Below are 24559 nucleotides of genomic sequence, written 5' to 3'. Positions count from 1 at the left end.
TCCAGTAACCGCTACCCATCGAGAGTGGGGGTTTATTTGTTGGATGGTTCGGTGGAAGATTTCAGGTAGGGAAGAGGGAAACACTGGACGAGCGGCGCCCGCAGTTTTCACACAGCCGCCATCTTGCCTTTGCTGCATAGTTTGAATGTAGAAGAATAATGGAGCAATGGGAAAAGTTGTTGATTTTGTACATTTTCAAAATAGCCATGGAATAGAATTTGTGATCAGAAAATTTGATCAGAAAAATGAGGTAAGACAGATTGGGCACTGTGTTGTGCGTTTTTTGCTTGTGAAAGACTTGTATGTTCGCAGGCAACAGTTTCCTCTTTCTCTAGCATATGCAGTAACTATTAATAAATCCTCAAGTTTTAAGTATAGACTGAGCTGTTGTGAAAATTTGCAAGTACTGTGTTCAAAGAGGGAATGGCATACGTTGCATTGTCTCTAGTAAGAACATTGTCTGGCTTGTATTTGATATATTTTGATGAGAAAAATATTAGTGCTGATATACATTGTGTAAGAGAGTACAATTGTTTAAGAAGACTTTATGCTCCTGATTTAGGTGAATATCCCATTTATGAGAAACGTGTAGTATGTTCAAAATGGAAATACGTCAAAAATGCAACTGAGGTTCAAAACAAGAAAACAACTGAAGAGAAAGTTGAAAGTGTAAAGAAAAAGAAATTGGTAAGTGACAGAAGTAAAATGCATACTGCTTCTGGCATTTGGCATCTGTTAGACATATGTGCTGGTTCATTGACATTTACTCTCAACATACAACATGCACAAGAACTTTTAATGCTCAAGTTTGGAGTGTTAGAACATGAAGGATTACACATTGAAAACTTATTTGGACTAAGTCACAGATGGAAGCATAACTGTTAAGAGTGTTCAGTTACTTCTACCACTCAAATACAAGCAGAACAATTCCTATAGTTAACAGTTCAAGACTGCATATCAGTACCTTTTCACAAATTGATAAAAACAGCAAATCAGGATATGACTTGTTCACATTGTAGATCACAAATGTTGTCTACATGACATATAGAACGATTCAGAAAATACCTAATTTTAATGTTACAATGTTGTAGAGCAAATGGAAGAAAATTGGATACAAAAATTATGTATTTTAAAGGAAGTCAAGTATCTACTTCAGGAAGAACGTTTACAATAGTGGCTATTGGTTTTCAAGATGGACCAACAACAATATTTGGACACTATACTGTTCATTTAAAATGTAACAAGGGATGGACACTTTTTAATGATGCCCACCTGGAATTCAAACTTAGATTGCCTTTACAACTACTAAGTTCTTATATGTTATTTCTGCAGCCAAAATATTGAGTACATCATTCCGCCTGTTGGGGAAGATGTCAACAGAGAGTAGAGAGCACTGCAAAGTATTACTGTTTATATTTAGTGTACTAATTATTATTTGCCAAAATTGATATTACTTGTGGAAAATTGAGTTTAAATGCAAATAGTTTATATATTTGGTCTCTATATTTTACCACATGTAAATAGGGTTATACATTTTGTGAAATATATTTCAGAAAAATAATGCAGTTAATGTAGATGAAGGACGTGATTAACAAACTGTAGATAGGAAAATGCATACCTACACAATATTGATAATGATGTTGTACACTGATTTGTTTTTTTCTACAATCATTTTGATAGATATACTTCTCTGCTGTTCAATGATGATGCTACATTGAATTAACTGTGTATGGTGAACTTAAGTGGAATCTGTGAACAACAAAAAAGGAAACGTGAGAACGTCATGTCATTCTTAATTACGGTGATGTTCTCAAAAACATAATATTGTAATTGTTCTAATATATTATCATTAAATAAAAAAAATATGTTTGAACTTTATAGTGGCTACTGTTGAAATTTGAAAACTATTTTAATGCTGTATAGGATAATACTACTCTAAAATATCCTTTTAATGAATGATGTATCTAAATTACTTGAAAGGTAAGAATACATAATATAATATCCATACTAAGCTGAAGGAGCAGTATCACATTTACTTTTTACAAAAGTGCATAAACCAATAAAAGTGCTTTTATTGCAAGTTATTTGAATATGCGATGTTACATCGCACACGGTACAATGCATGCGATTACAACAAGGTCATTACAACAACCGTGTTGTTACCACGTATAACTTTACATCACAAGTTGTTTCTGCAACGTGCTGTAGGGGGTGTGCTGGACTCAGGAATAGTATAATTTACTATTTCAACTCCAGAGTGCGCAACAGTAGGGAAGGTGTTGGAATAGTAAATTATACTATTCCTTAGTTTAGAGCACCTCCTACAGCAAGTCATAGAAACAATTTGTGTTGTGATGGTTAGTGTTGTAACAACACAGTCATTATAACAAGTGCACTGTAATCACATGTGTTGTACCGCATACAATGTAAACGCTGCTTCCCAAGTTATTTACTCCTCATTATGCATGACAGGCGTGTATTGATATCTCTAGCCGAGGATTTTTCAGACATAGACATAGATAACAGATGTTTGCTTTAAAGACTCAGTACAACTGATAAGATGTGTGCACCTGTATGATAAACAATATAGTTTTGAAGTTAGAGTCAACAGATGTACAACACATGTCAGAATACATGTAGAAGCCTACACATATTAGAATACAAAATTTCTGTACAAGAAGATGTATGCATTACTTTCACTTCCTTATGCAGGACAGGTGGACATGGAAACAGTTTTTTGTTATATTTAAAAATTTGACACTTGAAGAAGTATTTTAAGATATAAGATTAAATAGATAGAATCTACTGAATACAGTACAACACATGCACTCATCCAATCATGCAAACACTATCCTTGCACTAATTCATTTATTCAGGCACTATGCATACATCCATCCAATCATCCAGACACTGATGATGCTCTCATTCAATCACCCAGGCATTACCCATGCACTGCTCTATTCACCCAGGCACTACCTTTGCACGTATGGAATTACCCAGGAACTACCCATGCACTCATGGAACCAAACAGGCACTATGCATGCACTTATCGAATCACCCATGGACTACCCATATGCTCATGTAGTTAACCAGGTACTATCTATCCATGTACTCATTCAATCACCCGTGCAATTTCCCTGTACTCAACTATTCACTAAGACACTTCTCATCCGCTCATACATTTACTCATGCACAGAGCATGAATTCATCCAATCACCCAGGCACTACCCAAGTACTCACTCGATGAGCCACACACTACCTTGCACTAATCCATTCACTCATGCACTACCCATTGAGTCATCCAATCACTCAGGCACTATGCTTGTACGCAAACATTCACTCAGTCACTACCCATGCACTCATGCATTCACTCAGGCAGTACTCATGCACTCATATATTTAGCCAGTCACTACCCATGCACTCATCCAACCACTCATACACTATGCATCAACTGAACCATTCACTCATGCAGTACCCATACACACACACATTCACTCAGGCACTAGGCATGCACTCATTGAATGACCCAGACACTGCTCTTGCACTCACCCATCCATCCAGCAACTATCCATGCACTCATCGATGCCCATGCAGTGATCAATGTGCTATGCAAACAAATTAAGGATGGAATGCTGAATAAATCATACATTCACCCCCAGTCAAGAGATCTGGGTTAAATCCATTGTTCTGTTGCTCACCATGCCACCCCAGTTTAGACCCAGACATATTCAAATCAGTCTTGACCCGGTGCCTCATGGGAACAGTCCAGACTGAACTGCCAAGTCAGGTCCTCTGTGGACCAGAAACAAGCATCCTGGGATGGGTTTCTGGGAACTACCTTTCATCAGCCATGCTAGCTTGAATCCAGTGGCACAGTGAGCAAGGGACCCACATCTGGGCATACCCAACCCACTTAGAGTAAAAAAGGGCTACGCAGACAAATGATGGACAAAATGCTGAATAAATCATACATTCACCCCCAGTCAAGAGATCTGTGTTAAATCCATCATTCTTTTGCTCACCATGCCACCCCAGTTTAGGCCCAGCCATATGCAAATCAGTCTTGACCCTGAGCCTCATGGGAACAGTCCAGACCGAACTGCCAAGCCAGGTCCTCCCTGGAACAGAAACAAGCATCTTGGGACCGGTTTCTTGGTATTACCCTTCATGAATCCAGTGGCAGTGAGCAAGGGGCCCACGTCTGGGCATACCCAACCCACTGTGGTTGAAAAGTGCTACACAAACAAATGATGGATGGAATGCTAAATAAATTATACATTCACCACCAGTAAAGAAATATGGGTTAAATCCATCATTATTTTGCTCACCATGCTACCCCAGTTTAGACCCAGCCATATGCAAATCAGTCTTGACCCTGTGCCTTATGGGAACAGTCCAGACCGAATGTGCTCTAAATGCCACTGGAGTCAAGCTATCCTGGCTGATGAGGGCTGAAAAGCCCGAAACCGGTCCTCGGATGCTTGTTTCCAGTCCAGGGACGACCTGGCCAGGCAGTTAGGGCTGGACTGTTCCCATTGGGCACAGGGTCAAGACTGATTTACATATGGCTGGGTCCAAACTAGTATGGCATGGTGAGCAAAACAAATGACGGCTTTTGGCCCAGATCTCTGTACTAGGGTGAATGTATGACATTATTCTGCATTCTGTCCATCAATTGTTCTTTTTGCGTTTGTCACCCCAAGTGGGATGGGTATGCCCGGACGTGGGTCACGTGCTTACCATGCCACTGGAGTGAAGCTATACTGGCTGATGAGGCCTGAAAGCAAGAAACTGATACTAGAATGCTTATTTCTAGTCCAGGGAGGACCTGGCCTGGCAGTTCGCACTGAACTGTTCCCATTGGGGACAGGGTCAAGACTGATTTGCATATGGATGGGTCCAAACTGGTATGGCATGGTGAGCAAAAATCAATGGATTTAGGCCCAGATCTCTGAACTGGGGTGAATGTATGACATTGTTCTGCATTCTGTCCATCAATTGTTCTTTTTGCATTTTTCAGCCCGAATGGGACGGTATGCCCAGACGTGGGTCCTGTGCTCTCCATGCCACTGGATTCAAGCTATCCTGGCTGATGAGGGCTGAAAGCCCAAAACCGGTGCTAGGATGCTTGTTTCCAGTCTAGGGAGGACCTGGCCTGCCAGTTCGGGCTGGACTGTTCCCCTTGAGCACAGGGTCAAGACTAATTTGCATATGGCTGGGTCCAAACTGGTATGGCATGGTGAGCAAAAAAACGCTGGATTTAGGCCCAGATCTCTGTACTGCAGTGAGTGTATGAAATTGTTCTGCATTCTGTCCATCAATTGTTCTTTTTGCATTTGTTAACCCGAGTGGGATGGGTATGCTCGGACGTGGGTTGCGTACTCTCCATGCCACTGGAGTCAAGCTATCCTGACTGATGAGGGCTGAAAGTCCCAAAACGGTCCTAGGATGCTTGTTTCCAGTCCAAGGAGAACCTGGCCTGGCAGTTCGGGCTGGAGTGTTCCCATTAGGCACCAGGTCAAGACTGATTTGCATATGGCTTGGTCCAAACTGGTATGGCATGGAGAGAAAAAAAACGATGAATTTAGGCCCAGATCTCTGTATTGGGGTGAATGTATGACATTGTTCTGCATTCTGTCCATCAATTGTTCTTTTTGCATTTTTCACCCCAAGTGGGACGGGTATGCCCAGACGTGGGTCCCGTGCTCTCCATGCCACTGGAGTCAAGCTATCCTGGCTGATTAGGGCTGAAAGCCTGAAACCGGTCCCAGAATGCTTGTTTACAGTCCAGGAAGGACCTGGCCTGGAAGTTCAGGCTGGACTGTTCTTATTTGGCACTGGGTCAAGACTGATTTGCATATGGCTGGATACAAACTGGTATGGCACGGTGAGCAAAAAAAATAGATTTACGCCCAGATCTCTGTTCTGGGGCGAATGTATGACATTGTTCTGCATTCTGTCCATCAATTGTTCTTTTTGCATTTGTCACCCCGAGTGGGACGGGTATGCTCAGACGTGGGTCCCGTGCTCTCCATGACACTGGAGTAAAGCTATCATGGCTGATGAGGGCTGAAAGCCCAAAACCGGTCTTAGGATGCTTGTTTCCAGTCTAGGGAGGACCTGTCCTGGCAGTTCGGGCTGGACTGTTCCCATTGGGCACAGGGTCAAGACTGATTTGCATATGGCTGGGTCCAAACTGTTATGGCATGGTGAGCAAAAAAACAATGGATTTAGGCCCAGATCTCTGTACTGGGGTGAATGTATGACATTGTTCTGCATTCTGTCCATCAATTGTTCTTTTTGCACATGCAGTGATCAAGGCAGTCCCCATGCATTCATCCAATCACACAGATACTATCCATGCACTCACCAAATGAAACAGGCACTACCCTTACACTCATCCATTTACTCAAGCACTACACGGGCACTTATGCAATCACCCAGCCACTACCCATGCACTCATCCAATCTTACAGGCACTGCCCATGCATTCCTGTATTCACCCGGGCACTACCTATGCACTCATGGAATTACCCAGGGACTACCCATGTACTCATGCAACCAAACAGGCACTATGAAAGCACGTATCCAATCACCCAGGGACTACCCATACACTCATTTCTTAACTCAGCTACAATCATGCACACATGGAATCATCCAGACACTGCTATTGTACTCACCCATCCATCCACCCATGCACTCATCGATCCACTCAGGCACTGCCCATGTAGTCATGCAGTGATTGAGGCAGTCCACATGCATCCATGCAATCACATAGACGCTACTCATTCACTCACCAAATGAGCCAGGCACTACCCTTATACTAATCCATTTACTCAGGTACTACCCATGCACTTATGCAATCACCCAGGCACTACACATGCACTCCTGTATTCACCCAGGCACTACCTATGCACTCATGGAATCACCCAGGGAGTACCCATGCACTCATTCCTTAACCAGCTACTATCCATGTACTCATGGAATCACCACAGCACTGCTCTTGTACCCACCCTTTCATCCAGCCATTACCCATGCACTCATCCATTTACTCAGGCACTATCCATGTAGTCATACAATCTTCCAAACACTACTCATGCTTTCAACAAATCACTCAGACACTACCCAAGCACTCACCCAATGAGCCAGATATTACCCTTACACTAACCCATTGACTCAGGGAGTACCTATACACTCATGCATTCACTCAGGAACTATTCTTGCAGTTATCCATTCAATCAGACACTACCCATGCACTTATCCATTCACTCAAGCACTACACATGTACTCTTACAATCAGTCAGGTACTATCCGTGAAGACAACCATTAACTCACACAGTAACCGTACACTGATGAACTTACTCGGGAATTCCGTTACGCACTACCCATGCACTCATCCAGTTTCTCAGTCACCACACTTGCAGCCATCCATGAACTCAGACACTACCCATGCACTCATCCAATCATGGAGATCCTTCCTTTCTACTTATGCATTCAATGAGGCACAACCCATGCAGTCATGCAATCACTTAGACACTGCCCAGGCCCTTATCAAATGATCCAGGCAGTACCCGTGCACTCAACCAATCACCCGGACACTATCCATGCTCTCACCCAATCACCAAGGAACTATCTATACACTTATCCAATAACCCAGGTATTACCCTTGCACTCATTCAGACAACACATACAAGTTTGTCTATCTCTAACCAAATAGTTCGTTCTAAAAAGGACCTTTTTTTTCTTTTTTCATTTTTGTGTGTTTTATAAACTCTTTTCTTTTTATTTTTGGGTGTTTTTAAAAACACATCGGATTCAAAAAACAAGGCAACAAACTGCAATAAAGTAGTGAAAACACTTTACAATTGGATCGCTGTTGCAGAAACATCAAAATAACTATTATTTATGATTTCTTGCAGCTATGATAATTGCTTCAATAGACTGCTCCCCAGCACAAAGTAGTTTTTTGCACTTTAAGCAGTGTCAATCAATCAATCAATCAGCATAATTTGTATAGCGTGCTACTCACCCATGAGGGTCTCAAGGCACTGGGGGGGGGGGGCGCTACTGCTTGAATAGCCAGGTCTTGAGTTGTTTCCTGAAGGAGAGATGGTCCCGGGTCAGACGTAGGTGAGTGGGGAGGGAGTTCCATGTCTTCGCTGCCAGGTAGGAGAAGGATCTTCCTCTGACGGTGGATTTCCGAAAGCGTGGGACGGAGGCGAGGGCGAGGCTGGCGGATCGGAGCTGGCGGGTGGGTGTGTAGAATGTGAGGCGGTTGTTGATGTACTCCGGGCCCATGTCGTGGAGAGCCTTGTGTGCGTGGGTGAGGAGTCTGAACGTGATTCTCTTGTTGACAGGGAGCCAGTTAAGGTCTTTCAGGTGGGCCGAGATGTGGCTGCGGCGAGGGATGTCCAGGATGAGTCGTGCTGAGGCGTTCTGGATGCACTGGAGTCTTTTTTGTAGTTTGGCTGTGGTTCCAGCATAGAGGGTGTTCCCGTAGTAAAGACGGCTGGTGACGAAGGCCTGGGTGACTGTCTTCCTGGTTCCGGTGGGAATCCATCAGAAGATCTTTCGGAGCATGCGCAGGGTGTTGAAACAGGATGATGAGACGGCGTTGACTTGCTTGGTCATCGTGAGGGAGGAGTCCAGGATGAAGCCCAGGTTGCGTGCGTGGTCCGTTGGCTTGTGTGCGCTGCCTAGGGCAGGGGGCCACCGGGAGTCGTCCCAGGCGGAGGGAGATGGTCCGAGTTTGATGACTTCTGTCTTGTCTGAGTTCAGTTTCAGACGGCTGATCTTCATCCATTCTGCGACGTCTTTCATACCTTCCTGGAGGTTGGCTCTGGCGGTGGCAGGGTCGTTGGTGAGGGAGAGGATCAGTTGGGTGTCGTAGGAGATGATGTTGAGGTTGTGTTGGCGGGCAATGTCTGCGAGGGGGCTCATGTAGATGTTGAAGAGGGTGGGGCTGAGTGAGGATCCTTGTGGGACGCCGCAGATGACTTCGGTGGCCGCGGAACGGAACGGGGGGAGGCGGACTCTCTGGGTTCTTCCGGAGAGGAACGAGTTGATCCACTGCAGTGCCGCTACTTGGATTCCGGTGTTGCTGAGGCGCTGTGTCACGGTGTCGAAGGCTGCTGAGAGGTCTAGGAGGATGAGGGCGGAAGTTTACCCGTTGTCAAGCAGGGACCTGATGTCATCGGTGGCTGCGATGAGGGCGGTCTCGGTGCTGAGGTTTGCTCGGAAGCTGGACTGCAAGGGGTAGAGGGATCCGTTGGTCCTAAGGAAGGCAGAGAGTTGTCTGTTGACAGTCTTCTCGATGACTTTGGCTGGAAAGAGGAGGAGCGAGATGGGGCGGAAGTTCCTCAGGTCCATGGTTTCTTCAGGAGGGCACTCAGCTCGGCATGTTTCCAGCTCTCCGGGAAGGTGGCGGATGCGAACGTGCTGTTGATGATGTTCCGGAGATGGGGTGCGATGATGGAGTCGGCTTTGTTAAAGATGTGGTGTGGGCAGGGTACGGTGGGGGAGCTGGAGTGGATGGTGTTCATCATGCGGGTGGTGTCTTCGGTGCTTACAGGGGTCCAGGTGCAGAGGGTGGTGGTGGGGGGCGATGGTTCAGTGGTAGGGTGTGTGGTCAGTGCGCAGAAGCTGTTGTGTATGTCGGCGATTTTGCTGAGAAAGAACGAGGCGAGAGAGTCGCAGAGGTCTTGCGAGGGTGTGATGTCGATTTTGCTGGGGTTGGAGAGCTCTTTGACGATGATGAAGAGTTCCTTACTGTTGTGAGTGTTGTTGTCCAGTCAATCTTTGAATGTTGTCTTCTTGGTGGTGCGGATCAGCTGGTGGTGTTTGTGGGTGGCGTTCTTGAGGGCTGACATGTTCTCTGCTGTCTGGTCGAGGCGCCAGGCTTTCTCGAGGGTGCGGCAGGTTTTCTTGGAGTTTTTGAGGTCGTTGGTAAACCACGAGGCTTTCCTGCTTCCGGGTTTGCTGGGAGGATTCTTCAGTGCTTCGAGTTTGTTGGCGCAGTGAGTGAGCCACTGTGTGAGGTTGCGGGCTGCTTCGTCGGGGTCTGTCGTGTTGGTGGGTAGGTTCTGGCTGAGGGTGGTGGCGAGCTGGTCGATGGTGATCTTGCTCCAGCTTCTGCGGGGAGCCAGTTGCGGGAGGTGGTGGGTCGTGGTTCTCCTGAAGTTGAAGTGGACGCAGCTGTGATCTGTCCTGTGTAGTCCGGTGGAGTGGCTGAACGAGATGTGCTTGCTGGAGGAGAAGATGGGGTCAAGCGTGTGTCCGGCGTAGTGGGTGGGGGTGTCCACTAGTTGCTTGAGTCCGAGGTTGGCGAGCTTGTCCAGCAGGGCGGAGGTGTTGCAGTCCTTGTTGTTCTCCAGGTGGAAGTTGAGGTCCCCCAGGAGGATGTAGTCTGTAGAGGTCAGGGCGTGTGGACTGATGAAATCTGCGATGGCTTCACTGAATTGTGTGCGTGGTCCCGGGGGTCCGTAGATGGTGGTGCCTCTGAGGGTGGTCTTGGGGTCGGTGTGGATCTGGAAGTGAAGGTGTTCGGCGGCGGTGAGTGTGTCGTCGGAGTTGGTCGTGATGCGGATGGTGTTTTTGTGGACGATGGCGATGCCTCCTCCGGTTTGGTTGACGCGGTCCCTCCGGGTGATCTTGTAGCCATCCGAGATGGCTATGGTGATGTCGGAGGCTGAGGAGGCGTTCATCCAGGTTTCCGTGAGGAAGGCGACGTCTGGTGATGTTGTGTCGAGGAGGTTCCAGAGTTCGACGGCGTGCCTGTGGACGGAGCGGGTGTTGAGCTGGATGCACTTGAGGTGGTTGTGTCTGGTGCTCGGCTTGGCGGGTGCGGTGCAGGTCCTGTGGCAGGTGAATTTGCAGGCTTGGCAGGTGAAGGGTCCGTGGGTGTGTCTCGGGGCGGCTCGGTAGCAGGTGGGGTTCCGGCCGGCGTTGAGTGCGTGGAGGGTGGCGGTGGTGTAAGTTCGTCGGGTGCGCTGGCATTGTCGAGGTCCAGGGGTCCTGGTGCTGGGCGCAGTCCAGGTGCGGACGGGCGTAGACGGGCTTGCCTTTGGCGCGCCTTCGGCGCGCCCGCTGCGCGAGCACGCAGACTCCGTGTGAGGCGAAGTAGGAGGGAGGAGCAGCTGGGAGGTGGGAGCGGGACGGCCAATGGGGTAACAGAAGGGAAAGGGGGCGGGGCCGCGAGGGAGCAGCGGCGGGAAGCAGGGAGCGGGGGGCGCACAAGTGGGTACAATTCTAAACAAATAGGCAAAAACTGAGAGAATACAGAGGGAGTACAATAAAAACAATTAAAACAAAATGAAGAAAATGCAACGAAAATGCGGAGAACAACGGAGGAGGTAGAGCGAGCAGTAGCGAGGGAGCACCGAGGTTCGGGACGGACCTGTGGTGCTGGGGCAGAGACCGGGCCTACAGCAGGAGGGCCGTGCAGCGTGGGGGTGTCCTGGGAACAGGTCACACTCGCTCACGCCGCGCGGGCTCCATATGAGGCCAAGTGGGAGGGAGGAGCAGCTGGGAGGCGGGAGCGGGCAGCCAATGTGGTAACAGAAGGGAAAGGGGGCGGGGCCGTGAGGGAGCAGCAGCGGGAAGTGGGGAGCGGGGGGGCGCACAAGTGGGTACAATCCTAAACAAATAGGCACAAACTGAGAGAATACAGAGGGAGTACAATAAAAACAATTAAAACAAAATGATGAAAATGCGACGAAAATGCGGAGAACAACGGAGGAGGTAGAGCGAGCGGTAGCGAGGGGGCACCGAGGTCAAGGACGGACCTGTGGTGCTGGGGCAGACACCGCGCCTACAGCAGGAGGGCTGTGCTGCATGGGGGTGTTCTGGGAACAGTTGTATTGTATTGTATTGTATTGTCATTTATATAGCGCGGTTGCTGCCCAAGGGCGTCCAAGCGCTGAAACATCAGACAGAACTGAATATGGCGGAAGGGTTTTAAAGTTCGGTGGACCTCGCAAACAAGTAGGTTTTCAATTGTTTGCGGAAGGAGAGTAGGTTTGAATTAGTCCGGAGGTATAAAGGGAGTGAGTTCCACATCTTAGAGGCGTTTAAGGAGAACATCCTGCCTCCGGACCTAGCTCGCCTGACTCTGGGTACCACAGCCAGGAAGGCCTCCGTAGATCTAAGGTTTCTGTTAGGGTGGTATTGCGTGATTAGATTATCGATGATGGCTGGGCCCGACTTCCAGAAAGCCCGGTGGGCAATACAGAGAGCCTTGAATGCCACTCTTTGTCTCACTGGAAGCCAGTGTAGACTGTTCATTGCAGGTTTTGCTGACTGAGTCCGCGGAATCTGTAACAGGGTGCGGGCCGCACAGTTTTGTACCACCTGTAACTTACGCAGGGTCTTCTCTGGGGCTCCAACATACAGGGCATTGTTCGAGTCTAGCCGGGATAGAATCAGGCCCTGTATTGCCACTTGTTTAGCATCCATAGGTAGGAGAGGGAGAACTTTCCTTAATGTTCTTAGTAGGCCAAAGCATGTGGCAGATAGTTTGGTGGCCTGAGTGGAGAAGGAAAGGGTTTTGTCAAGCCAAACTCCTAGGCTTTTTACGCTGTCCTTGGGAGTTGGGGGTGTACCCAAGCAGGGAGGCCAGAGGGGGATGAGAGACACTGGGGATGCTGAGCCCAGGAGCATGAGCTCAGTTTTGTCTCCATTAAGTTTTAAGGAGGAGAGTGTCATCCACTCCTTAACATCCTCGAGACATTTCAGCAGACCTCCTGACGATTGTTTGGTACCCTCTTGTGCCAATGAGACCACTAGCTGGGTATCGTCGGCATACGATACAATTTTAATACCGTGTGGTTTGACGATCCCAGCCAGTGGCCCCATGTATACATTAAACAACGCAGGGCTCAATGAGGAGCCCTGCGGTACTCCACAGATCAGCGATTTACTGGGTGATAGTGAATCTCCGTCAAAGATCTGGAAAGATCTGTTGTTAAGGAAAGACTCAAACCATCTCAAGGCATCGCCTGTGACACCAATGTTGCACAGGCGGTTCAACAAGGTGGCGTGGCTCACCGTGTCGAAAGCCGCGCTTAGATCAAGGAGGATCACTGCCACTGATCCTCCCTGATCTAATATCTTTCGCGACTCTTCGATAATTGTAAGCAAGGCTGTTTCAGTGCCGTGCTTAGGCCTAAAACCTGTCTGGGTTAGGTCCAGGAGCAGATTGTTTTCCAGAAATTGTACTAGTTGGATATTTATGTGCTTCTCCAGCACCTTACTTACCCAGGGGAGTAAGGATATTGGGCGGTAGCTAGAATGGTCTTCTGGATTGAGGGTGGGTTTTTTTAGCAACGCCCGAACCATGGCTCTCTTCCATCCGGTGGGTACAGTGCAGGAGGCGATGGAAGAGTTGAGTAGATCTAGTACCACGGGAAGTATAGAATGGCTAGCCTGGAGTAGTGTCTCCGGAGGGGCCGGGTCACAGGGGGAGCCAGATTTAACTAGCCGTGCCAGTTTGTGAAGGGTGTCCAGGTCTAGTGGAGAGAAGCATTCCAGAGTAGACTGGTCTGAGGGGGGGGCAGTGCTCAAAAGAGCATGGTTGGAAGTTCCTAAGTTATAGGCTACTGTCGGAAAGGAAGAGTATATTTGAGAGACTTTGTTCTGAAAGAAATCTGCTAACTCGTTACACTGTTCCGGCGTTTTTGTCAGGAGAGGGGCAGTGTTTCCTTTGATGCAATTTTTTACTATATGGAAAATCTCCTTGGGTTTTGAATTGGCTGCTGTAATTTTGTCAGCAAAGTAAGAGGCCTGCGCCGCCCTGATCCCATTTCTATAGGTTTTGATTGCCTCTTTATATTGGGATTTTTTGTCAGGGTGGAAATCAAGTCGCCAGGCTCTCTCTTTTTTCCTACAGAGGCGCTTTTGGTCTCTCAAGGTGTCTGAAAACCAAGGTGCAGTTTTGTGTGTCCTCTTTGGAGTGGATTTCCGTAGAGGAAGAATAGTGTCAAGTGAATCCCTGACCCAACTCTCATAATTTTTATTTGCTTGGTTGGGATCTATACAGGGTGGTGGGCAGGAGCGCTCTAGGTTAGTTACCCATTGTTCTATAGGGAGTTTTTTCCAGTTGCGCTTGGTTACCGATTGGGGGGTGGATGAGTAAGACTTATCGGTGAGCCAGGACAAAGGGACCAAAAAATGGTCCGACCAGGGGAGACGAGTAGGTTGCCCCACTGTTAGCTTGGTGCAGTTGCTAAATATTGGGTCTAGAAGATTACCCTTTTCATGGGTGGGGGCTGTAACAAGCTGGATCAACTGAAGGGCTGCAAGATCGTCAATTAATTCCCTGGCGATAGGATCTGTGAGAGAGTTAAAATGAAAGTTAAAATCTCCTAGGACCGTGTAATTAGCAGAGGTTAAAATTCGGTTGGCTAGTATGTCTGGTAAGGATTTATGAAACAGCTTGGCTGGTTCTGGGGGCCGATAAATCAAAGTACCAGTAAAGGAGGTGTTCGCAGTAAAATAAATGCTGAACGCTAAGCTTTCGCACTCAGGAATAGCTTCGGTAGCAATGCGACAACAATACTTGTCTTTTAAAATGATGGCCAGGCCGCCGCCTCTCCCCTTAATCCGGTCTAGTCTGTGAATTTGGAACCCGGGGGGTAAGGCAGAGACTATATCTGGTTCTGAGTGAGACGTGAGCCATGTCTCCGTAAGGAAGATGGCATCTGGGTTGAGCTCCTCTAATAGTAATGCAATTTGGGTGCTGTGTCGCGGTAAGGATCGACAGTTAAGCGCGTACATATAATATTCCTGTAACATGGGTGGCAATACAGTATTATCGAATGAGTGTTTGCAGCCGGGGCATCGAGCAGGGAGATCAGCTGGGAAATAAGAGTGTGGGCATAAGGCAGCTGTAGTGTACCTCATATTCTGGATGGCCACCGAGCTGTAGGTATTGGCCTGGGGGGCGTTAGGGGCAGGGGTTGTGGCCCCTGGTCCCGTCTGGTCGCGGACGGGCGCAGACGGGCTTGCCTTTGGCGCGCCTTCGGCGCACCGCCGGCACGCCCGCTGCGCCCGTCCGCTGCGCTTCCGGAAGCTGCACATTGTTTATACCAGAGGGATGGGGCGTGGCCTCTTCGGTGGGCGGAGCCCGGGAGTTCCCGCCGGTTACCCTGCCGCCCGCTACAGCGCCTGAATCAGCTGTGCGGCGAAGCGAGGCAGTCCTCGAGTGATCTAAGGTAAAACGACTTTAAAAGACGATTTTTAAAAGAACACAGTATTCACACAGTAACAATTAAAAAGTAAATCTTCCAACTACAAGTTATCCTGGCTCTCGGCTTTTCACCTCAAGAGCTCTGTCTGTGAGCAGCGCTGGCCGCTGAGCACGCCTAGTTATAATCACGGAGGGGGCGTGGCCTCTTCGGTGGGCGGAGCCCGGGAGTTCCCGCCGGTTACCCTGCCGCCCGCTACAGCGCCTGAATCAGCTGTGCGGCGAAGCGAGGCAGTCCTCGAGTGATCTAAGGTAAAACGACTTTAAAAGACGATTTTTAAAAGAACACAGTATTCACACAGTAACAATTAAAAAGTAAATCTTCCAACTACAAGTTATCCTGGCTCTCGGCTTTTCGCCTCAAGAGCTCTGTCTGTGAGCAGCGCTGGCCGCTGAGCACGCCTAGTTATAATCACGGAGGGGGCGTGGCCTCTTCGGTGGGCGGAGCCCGGGAGTTCCCGCCGGTTACCCTGCCGCCCGCTACAGCGCCTGAATCAGCTGTGCGGCGAAGCGAGGCAGTCCTCGAGTGATCTAAGGTGAAACGACTTTAAAAGACGATTTTTAAAAGAACACAGTATTCACACAGTAACAATTAAAAAGTAAATCTTCCAACTACAAGTTATCCTGGCTCTCGGCTTTTCGCCTCAAGAGCTCTGTCTGTGAGCTCTAAAACAGCAAACTCAGGTATGAGTAATGTTGTATCAGCTGTTAAAGTAGAAGCCGCAGATGTACTGGGTCCTGGAACTTCAGCATCCTGTGGTTGCAGCTGCAGTGGTGCTGTTCTCTTGCGAGTCGGTTTGGTTGCATAGTCTGCAGGTGCTTCATCATTGATGAGGTTCCACAGGAGTATTTTTTCTCAGAGCCCGAGATAATACCTTTTCACACATTGTGCAAGTCACTTTCCGCGCATTTACTTTTTTCTCCCCTCAGCAGGATAGAGAAAAAGGTCCCGACAATGCTTTCATTTCTTTTTTTCACAGACTCCTCCAGCTCCTTCACACTTTCAACTACATCTATGGGTGGATTCCCAGATGCTATTTCCAGTGTTGAGTAAAAACACCCCAAAAATAAATTCAGAGTAAAAGAGAACAAAAGAGGTGTTTATTCTAAAGATGCCCCAGAAGGAAATAACAAATTGGGTGGGGCTCTCCAAGTACTAGAACAGAAAGATTCTTAACCAATGATATCATTTCTTTTGAAGTCAGATGGGATTTGCGTGCCGGAAGCGTATTTACCGCACACTGGACGTGAATCCGTAAACAATATTATATATTTATTCCAGTCACAAATATAGTAGATTTACAAATTTGAAAGTAAATCTGTTGGTAAAATGTATACTATAAAATTATATATATATATATATGCTTTTAGATCTGCGCTGGAGTCACGAACCTATCACGCACTTGGAAAAACGTGCAGGAGGGTACATGAGAGCGTTGCGGCTTCCGTAACTTTTTCAGAAGAAGTACAATATTAAAAATATTTATATTAATGTCACTATTGTAACTCTTTCTATAAAACACATATGATTGATTTCAAAATTATATAGCATTATCATGTATTACATTTTAAACAATTGAAAAATTTGGGAACTGCACACCCATCGCACACCCTATGCACACTCTACGTGAACATACAAATATAGATGAAACCATGTTTGGACTCGTGCACCCACCGCAACTGGTGCGCGATTAGTATGCAATTCTCACAGTTTCTTTAAAAAAATATATAAATTAGTACATTTATATAAAAAAATGGTTAGAAATTACTTTACCTTTATGAATGTGAAAATATTTTGAACAAGCCTACTTAACACATACTGTAACTTGTACACAATGCAATTCTTCAGAAATGATTGAACATGCAGCACCATTTCTGTTCCACTATGAAAATTCAAGCACAAGTTACAAAACCTTAGAAAACTCAATGGATAAAAAAACACAGGTTTCAGGGACGTTATAGTTAGAAATTAGCTTTCAAGAAACCTTAGAAATTCAGTGAAAAAACGACAGGTTTCAGGGACATTAGAGTTAGCCTGACATTTAACTTATGCAAAACCAGAGAAATTCAGCTGTTATACTTAACTGAGTTAACTATAACTTGCACCCCCGCAATGCACTGCTTATGACCTCACTTATTACATTACTCATGACATGGTCAGTGACATACTGACAACATCACTCATGACATCTCAAATGACACTACTCATGACATCACTTATGACATCATCCACAGAATTAATAACGCACCCACTCACCCCACCATGTAACCTTTCATACACCCACTGCAACTTTAACACTAGCATTCTTGAAACCATTGACATTCCTATACCAGTACTTAAACCCACTCACCGATTCATAGGTCTACACACACACATCCACTCACTGACTCATACAGCCACTCATTCACCAACTCACTGATATATCCACTCAAACAACCATACAGCTACTCACACACTGTCAGTCACTCATAGAGCTACTCACACACATACATACTCACCTATATAGTCTATCAGAGAGCTATTTACTCACCTACAAAGTTGTACACACACCCAGTCACTTACACATGCAGATGCACTTTATAATCACTAACCCATACAGACCCTCACCCATGCGCTCACTAACCCATACAGCCACTATCACAATCCATCACTCACAAATACAGTCACTAATATTTTCCAACACTTACATATACTACCATTCACATATCCACTTACTCACCCATATACCACTGACACATCCATTCACTCACTGACACACCCTTAGACACACACAATCACTTACACAACCCTTCTCTCACACTCACTAACCCATGTACCAACTGATTCATGCACTCACACATCCATACAGGGAATCACAAACCCTCTCACCCACTCACAGAGACACTCATACACCCATACAGATACTCAGACAACCGATCAATCACCCAAACACCCACTCATGCACCCACTCACCAACCCATTCACCAACTGACAGACAATCTAGTCAGTGAGCCATACATTCACTGTTACCTAGTCCTCACCTATACAGTCAGTCACACACCTACTGAAGCATTGATTCAGGTGCCCATACACCCACTGAATCATCAATACGCTTTGGTATATATAACACACATAAACATTTTAAAAACACACGCAGTCACTGAATTATGTCATCACTGATGTCATTTGAGATGTCATCAGTGATGTCATCAGTGACGTCACTGACCATTTCATGAGTGATGTAATAGTGAGGTCATAAGCGGTGCATTGCGGGGGCGCAAGTTATAGTTTGCTCAGCTAACTATAATGGCTGAATTCCTTTGGTTTTGCATTGGTGAAATGTCAGCCTAACTATAACGTACCTGAAACCTGTGTTTTTATCACTGAATTTCTAAGGTTTTTTATGCTAATTTCTAACCATATCATCCCTGAAGCCTTGTTCAGTGAATATGAATATGTATATATATAAATTACCTACTGGCGGTCACCAGTAGTTAGTTATAGTTAGGACCTATTATCCATAGGAAAAGCGTTTTTTGTTTTCCCAATAACATTGGCGCCGGATGACGAATCTTTGTGAAATTGTCAAAACAAGTGGGGCGCTCTGGTCAGCTTCTATACTGAATGTTTAGGGGTGATTCGTCAAGTGGGGGCCAAAAAAAAATGGGGTCCCAAAACGCGTTTTCCCATGTTATTTCTCACAGGAAAATTTAGACACGGTTACAGCCCGAACTGCTTAACGGAATTACACCACATTTGGCAAAAAGGTAGCCCTTGGTTCAGACAGCCCCCTTTTTTTAAATGGTCTAAATCCGTTCAGTAGTTCCTGAGTAATTCAAAAAATAGAGGTCAAAAAAACAATTTCCCATCGGAAAGTTTAGACACGGCTACAGCCAAAACTGCTGAACGGAATTACACCAAATTTGGCAAAAAGGTACTGCTTGGCTCAGAAAGCGTACTTTTTAAAAGTGGTGTAAATACAGTCAGTAGTTTTTGAGAAATTCAAAAAATAAAGATAGTGATATCTATGGCCGCGTTGGATCCGTGCACCCCTCCGATCACGAGCTACATTGTAATTGGCTGTCAACACTGCAAACCAGGAAGTGTTGGCAGCCATCTTGTGCTACGGTAGAACTGAGGCACTTGAAAATAGAAAAACAAAGGCAAAAAACAAGAAAAGGGGGCAGGGTAGAAACACCCTGAACCCCTAGGCCTGCTCAGGTGGTCCCACAAGGACACCCAGGGCCCAAAAAAGCATTTCCGGCCACGAAAATGAAAAAAAAGAAGCGCGGCCTCCCGCGCTTCGTTATTAAATAGCCGGGGGCATGTCAAAAAATAATTGCAAGGGCATAGGGGGACCCCCACAGCCCTGGGGACAACCACACCCCAAGGTTTTCTATAAATATTTGCAGGGGGGACACACAGCCCCGCCCGCAGCCCCTGGGACCGCCATCTCCAGGGGCTTTGATTAATAATTTTGCGGGGGGCCAGGGTACCACCACCCCTCGGGGCTCTGATTTTAAAAAACAAATACTTGTGAGGGGGGAATCTAGCCCCCCACATACCCCGGAGACTGCCACTTCCCCAGACACTAAGTGTTTAAATCTGGGGGTCCATGATGGACCCCTGAGCCCCGGGGACCATCACCTCCTCGTGGCTTTGCAATTGTTGGGAGGGGGGCATGTAGCCCCCCTCCCGGAGCGTTTGATGACCCTGGGGACTGCCACCCCCAGGGCCGGCTGCTGCAGTGTCCCGGGGTGCCCACCCCCGGGACATTGCTGTTTGCTATGGTAGGGCGGGAGCCATGCGGCTCCAGCCCTACCATAGCAAACTCTGCTTTGGATTTTGGAAGCTCTCGCTTTCAAAGTCCAAAGCAGAATTGCTTTTCCACACGTGGAGCTGCATGTCAGCAGTTCCCCATGTGGAAAAGCAATGCCGGCTCCCAAAGGTCGCGGGGAGCCGGCCGGACCGTGCGGACATTGGGGCTCCCCCCACGGTCCCCAATGTAATACATAGGCCCCGGGGGATGGGGTCCCCGGGGCGAATAGAAATTAATGGTAGGACCCGGGTTTTTTTTCCCGGAAAAATTAGAAGTTGCGTTCCTAGCATGGCGCTCAGTGCGGCCTCCTAGTGTGCACGCAAGTGGTACGCGAGTCCTAGCACGAAAAGCTGTGCCGGGTCCTGAAGGTCGCTGGGAGCCGGCGGGGCCCTGGGGGCATTGTGCTCCCCCCACGGTTCCAAACGTATTACATAGGCCCCGGGGGATGGTGTCCCCGGGGCGAATAGAAATTAATGGAAGGAGCTGTTTTTTTTAATGGAAAAATTAGGAGTCGTGTACCTAGCGTGGCGCTCAGCGCGGCCCCCCTAGTGTGCACGCAAGGGGTACGCGACTCCAATTCACGCTGGGTGCGCTTCTCCACGCAAAAATATTTTTAAATTAATATAAACCTAGGTTATATATTAGGATATTGGGTGGCTCTAAAAAGAGCCCTTGTGTTTATTGGGAGATTTTTGTAGCTACATGTAAGTGCCGATGCAGAGTCTTAAGTTGTTGAGAAGGACTCAGTTTCCCTTATCTGTGAAATGTACACCATCAGTTCTGTAGATGCCATCCTTATTAAAACGTAGATTGTTGTTGTATATGGACCCACTACTATGGTCTCTGAGATAAGCAGAAACAGCTTTATTAACATTTTTTCTAGCTTTCTCAATCTGTGGACAAAATTGATAGGACCTCTTCCATTTCTGTCTCTGGCATATGTTAGAGTACACAAAGGCAGTTTGAGGGAACAGCAACATCAATTCTGCAAATGTGTCCTTCATTAGCATTTCAAGACCAACCCCAGTCAATGTGCCTAGGTCATTGCCACCACTGTGCAAAATCATGAGGTCAGGTGGTTGGAAATGCAAAAAGGATTTAACCAATGGCATCAATTGATGCCACTTTAATCCTCTCTGTCTTTGTCAATACCTCTGCTTTCAGCATACCTTTTGCACCAGAAAACATAGCTGTGTCCAATAATCTACACAGAAAGCATTTTGAAAGGATTTCTGTTGGTAATCAGAAGATGTCTGCAGCTGAGGCAGGCAGGTGGAAGAATAAAATCTATCTAAAATGGTGGACAAAATGCTGTTTGTAAGAAAGTAAAGATTTGATTGGCTGTTTAAGAACACTCTACATTGAAATATAGGGTGTATTTTACTTTGTTTACAAAGCATGTTTCATATTGGTTATTAACATATGTTGGAAAGGTAGAGCAGAAAGGATAAGGGCAAGCATTGCAAAGCCAACCACACCTGCTGTTGTCATTTGCAACATTGTGTGGTGAACTTGTGACCTGGCAGCTAAGTTGAATGTTGCATGACCTGTTGCTATGGACACTGACATTAAGGACAAGGGGTGAAGATGTCAGTTGAAAAGTATTATTCTATATGACCAATGGAAATTCTTTTTTCAATTTGAAAAACACTGGGAAGCAGTGCCATTTGTTACGTATGTCTATATGTATGGAAAATAGAAGGAAAGTTTGACAATACTGGTTCAACCTTGCAGAGTGTGTTGATCTACATTTTCTGTGTGAAAAAGAAAATCCTGAGTAAGTGTGTGAGATTTTGCATTCAACACATTTTTTAAATAGGTGAGTTACATATTTTTGAGGTTTATTTAAAACAGATTTAACAATTTTATGAAACTGTGTTGTTTGAAATATATTATTAAATGCAGAGATGTATATTGGGATTATTTTTATTGTACTTTGAAGTTTGTTTAAAAAATAGTATGTACAGTAATATATATATATTTGTAAGTGTGTTGAAAGGTATAGTTGAATGAAGGCTCTTATTTACTATTAATTGGTTATATATGTACAAAGAAGGTGTATTTTCTAAAATATTCATATACGGTGTAGTTTATTACGCATGAATATTTCTTCTGTGTAAAAAGGTATAGTTTAAAAATATTGTATTAATATAGATAGTTTGGAAAAAGGAGGTACAATTGTGCTGTTTGCAAGATGATCATATAATGTGTTAATATTTATGATTCTGTTATTAGTTTGTACAGATTGTGCAGTTTTAAAAATCCTCATAAAAAAGTGTTCTTTATTACTCTTCTTCATTAAGTCTGTTGAGAGGTACAGTTTGATAATGTTGCATATTTCTAGATTTAATGGACAATATGTTGCTCAAAAGAAAGTCAGTACATTTCATTCTTTCTGGTATGTAGTAGTTATCTCCTTAAGTAGATAGTATGTCATGAGTCATGTATTTGTTTAAATTGTATTTATATACTTTTATGTATATTTATTGAATTAATGAGAGGTACCTGATACATTAGAGGACTGCAAAGGTAGTGCAAATGTGATTTTATAAGTAAGTGCATGAGAAGTGAGTTTGTGGTTCTAGAATGTTTAATTTCGTAGTAACTAAATGTGAACAAGCTATGCAGTCCCCTAACCCCATACACAGTACGATTCACTCCTGCAAAAATCCATGCAGTAACCATGCAGATCAGCAATCACACTGTCACTCCCTGTCCACTCCTCCTATCTTCCTGACAGAACCAAGTCCGTATCTGCACTCTGTGCCAAAACACAAGCACTTAAAAACTCACCCTCCGGTCAACTATAAGAACTCTCACTATTCAGTCACTGTTCGTACAGCTGTACAATGCCTTAGGCATTAAGACACGCAGAGCTACACTCAAATGTGCACAATCTATGCCGGCATCTAACCCCCAGAAGACTACTTATTCACCCTTGCAATAAGACAGGTAGTATTCATGTAGTGCCCCAATCAGACTGTCACTCTCTGTCCACTCCTGAAATCATACTGATAGAAGCAGCATGTCCTTACCTAATCTTTGTGCCAACACATGAACACTTATAAACTCTCCCTACTGTCAACTACCACCAATCTAAATATCCACTCAGTATCCATGCACTTATAGAATGACTCAGGCATTAAGACATGCAGTGCTACAGTCAAATGTGTGCAATGTATGCAGGCCCATAGCCCCCAGCAGAGTACTGATTCACCCTTGCAATAAGCCAGGTAGTATTCATGTAGTGCCCCAATCAGACAGTCAGTCTCTGTCCACTCCTGCAATTATCCTGACAGAACCATGTCCTTATCTAATCTCTGTGCCAACACACACACACTTATAAACTCTCCCTGCTGTCAACAACCACCACTCTAACTATCCACTCAGTATCCACGCACTTGTAGAATGACTCAGGCATTAAGAAACACAGTGCTACAATCAAATGTGCACAATCTATGCAGGCCCCTAACATCCACCAGAGTACTTATTCACCCTTGCAATAAACCTGGTAGTATTCATGCAGTGCCCCAAACAGACTGAGTCTCTCTGTTCACTTCTGCAATCATCCTGACAAAAGCATGTCCGTATCTAATCTTTGTGCCAACACACAAGCACTTACAAACTCTCCCTACTGTTAACTACCACCAATCTAAATATCCACTCAGCATCCATGCACTTATAGAATGACTCAGGCATTAAGACATGCAGTGCTACAGTCAAATGTGCGCAATGTATGCAGGCCCATAACCCCCAGCAGAGTACTGATTCACCCTTGCAATAAGCCAGGTAGTATTCATGTAGTGCCCCAATCAGACTGTCAGTCTCTGTCCACTCCTGCAATCATCCTGACAAAAGCATGTCCTTATCTAATCTTTGTGCAAACACAGAAGCACTTACAAACTCTCCCTACTGTTAACTACCACCAATCTAAATATCCACTCAGTATCCATGCACTTATAGAATGACTCAGGCATTAAGACATGCAGTGCTACAGTCAAATGTGCGTAATGTATGCAGGCCCATAACCCCCAGCAGAGTACTGATTCACCCTTGCAATAAGACAGGTAGTATTTATGTAGTGCCCCAATCAGACTGTCAGTCTCTGTCCACTCCTGCAATTATCCTGACAGAACCATGTCATTATCTAATCTATGTGCCAACACACAAGCACTTATAAACTCTCCCTGCTGTCAACAACCAGCACTCTAACTATCCACTCAGTATCCATGCACTTGTAGAATGACTCAGGCATTAAGGCTCACAGTGCTACAATCAAATGTGCTCATTCTATGCAGGCCCCTAATATCCACCAGAGTACTTATTCACCCTTGCAATAAGCCTGGTAGTATTCATGCAGTGCCCCAAACAGACTGAGTCTCTCTGGTCACTCCTGCAATCATCCTGACAAAAGCATGTCCTTATCTAATCTCTGTGCCAACACACAAGCACTTATAAACTCTCCCTGCTGTCAACAACCAGCACTCTAACTATCCACTCAGTATCCATGCACTTGTAGA

General features: G+C 45.8%; 1 long non-coding RNA gene across 1 annotated transcript in view; it reads right to left on the bottom strand.

Moving 5' to 3' along the window:
- LOC146806011 (uncharacterized) overlaps positions 1-24559 on the bottom strand; it is a 487650-nt gene that overhangs the window by 418364 nt on the left and 44727 nt on the right. The window contains exon 3 of the long non-coding RNA XR_014967954.1: positions 1619-1749. This is a non-coding gene — a long non-coding RNA (uncharacterized LOC146806011). The remainder of the gene's footprint in view (positions 1-1618; positions 1750-24559) is intronic.

The sequence above is a fragment of the Triturus cristatus genome, chromosome 8, assembly GCF_964204655.1.
Source record: "Triturus cristatus chromosome 8, aTriCri1.1, whole genome shotgun sequence".
In the NCBI taxonomy this organism is placed as follows: domain Eukaryota; kingdom Metazoa; phylum Chordata; class Amphibia; order Caudata; family Salamandridae; genus Triturus; species Triturus cristatus.
Note: the sequence above shows the minus strand (reverse complement) of the source record. Positions and strands in the feature narration are given on the sequence as shown.